Raw genomic sequence first — 2,474 nt, 5'->3', positions numbered from 1 at the left:
ACATATTACAAAGCCTAAATGCGTCACGACCTGAATTTGACGGAAAAGCGTAATCGGTTCCCCCATTGTATTCTGGGATATCAAGGTGCAATGTCAGATGTGTCTCTTTGTATATTGTTCGCATTTGGATAATGTTTTCGACACTTAAAGTAGTCAACTGTAGGCAAAATATTTAATTCTTGATCATGAGAGGATGTACCTTCTGCATACTGTTGCGTCAGCGTACTTTTCGTGGAACAACACGATCACGATACCAAAGACAGTGATGTGATTGGTCGATTCTCAAAAGATGTGCTTGTGCCGTAATCGTGTATCTGTGCGTAGTGCGCTCTACGCAAATATCTGTGTGTGCCCAAGTTGGCTCTCATGATCGAGGATTAGATATTTTGCCTATAGCACCTCGATATACTGTTACGGAATCAAAATATGACGTCATATGCAACCTTTGAACGCTTAAGGGCTGGGATATGAACGTTTGGACAGTATTTAATTTGGGACATTAGAGCACATCAGACATATCGAATTGCATTCTGAATACGAAGAATGTCATTCTGATATCAAACAATTTTGATTTTTGAAATTCGCAATTTAATACACATTTTATGGCAAATCATTAAAATTGATATTTTTGATATTTAACAGTACTTGAAGTAAACTTTATAAATCTGATGATTTATACTTTAAAAAGTGTATGTAGGTGGGCTGAAAAAGCCGACGATCAATTGAAAATTTTGACCTTTCGTATTGAAGATATGGATTTTTTTCCCAAAACACCAAAAAAAATTAGGTCTTTTTGGGAAAAATCCATATCTTCAATATGAAAGGTCAAAATTTTCAATTGACCGTCGGCTTTTCCTCCTACTACATACACTTTAAGAATATATCATTAGATTTATATAATTTACTTCGAGGACTGTTATATATCAAAATTTGAAAAATATCAAATTTTTATAATTTGTCATAAAATTTGTATTATATTGTGATTTTAAAAAATGAAAATTATTTGATATCAGAAAGACATGCTTCGTATTCAGAATGCAATTCGATAGGTCTGAGGTGCTCTCATGTCCCACAAAAATACTGTCGAAACGCAATAAACGCTCATTTTGGATCCCTTAATGCTTGAAAGAACCAGAAGACACCTTTAAAAATGCGTCCATGCAAGTGAAAAATTCACCTCATCTTTAAAGTGCTGTGTTGCTTTTATATATATATATATTTCATCCAATCTGGCAGGGGTGTGAATTTCAATTGGAATAGATCTTCCAGGCTTGTTTGTTTCCTTAACCACGGTAACATACAAATCATGAAATAACATAGGCCCTAATGGTCAGTTCCACTGCAAGGGTATTGTAAGTTTTTGAAGTTTGTACAATTCACATTTAATAGAGTTTCGTTTAGTCATTAACACTTTTTTGAAAGTCCTGTAAAAGTGGATATTTTCGTGTTTATAATTTTGTTGTGGTTGCAGATTTTGAAATACTTAATTTTTAACAATATTTTCTTACATTGACTTATACACAAAAGAACATATTCGCTCGTTTTTATTTTTGCGGCAGCTTCGTTGAAAGTAAAAAGCATGAAAATGTCCACTTTTATACAGAATCGTATAGATATTAAGGCATTTTAGCTGTACAAGTGCACTTTCGTAGATTAGATTTATTCTTCATATTTCACAAATTACACATTTATCAACAAAAACAAAGCATATTTCTACAAATTTGAGGGCTTTTTATCCTGTCATTTCTTCTGGTTTGAATAACACAGAGACAATTAAGCATAATATATTTCCCGTTAACAGTTAATTTTAATTTCTGATTAGTGTAGTTTTGAATATAATATACAGTAGATATTTGTTATAGTCTCTTTAGTCATTAACTTTCTAAAAGTATTCAAGTAGAGATTTTAAGCTATACAAGGTCAACATAATATCAAGTATGTACATTGTAGACTAGAGCAATTTAATTGCTACATCTATCATGTATAGACAAAAAGTATAGTAAATTATGACTTCTGATTTATGTATAGTGCTTCTTCTGCTTTGAATTGCACCGAAAAGAATTAAGCATCATATATGTTAACGAACAAATGCACATTCAGCTTAACGCTCTCCCCTTCCCCACCCCACCCTACCCCATTTTTCAATGTTGGGAGACTGTAATGATGACGATGTTGTCTAAATCAATATTGCAATAGGGGAGTGGGAAAGGATGTTGGCCAATTAATGCTTTGGTGTGGCAACATTTTTCACCAGGGTTGCAGCTCAACTCCCTCACTTGCAACTCTCCTAATGATAAAACATATGGCACTGTTGTTCTATTCAACTTGTCATGCTTGTGCTCGTTGCATTAAACAAACTGATTGGTTTGAGAAGAGGAGAGGAGGTTGCGCCGTTATTCAAAGAGAGTCCAATACCTTCTTCAAACAGTCATATTACAAGCAAAATCTGGTTCATTTCATGCCAAAAACAGGAT

This window comes from Amphiura filiformis, chromosome 17 (assembly GCF_039555335.1).
Source record: "Amphiura filiformis chromosome 17, Afil_fr2py, whole genome shotgun sequence".
Classification (NCBI taxonomy): domain Eukaryota; kingdom Metazoa; phylum Echinodermata; class Ophiuroidea; order Amphilepidida; family Amphiuridae; genus Amphiura; species Amphiura filiformis.
Note: the sequence above shows the minus strand (reverse complement) of the source record.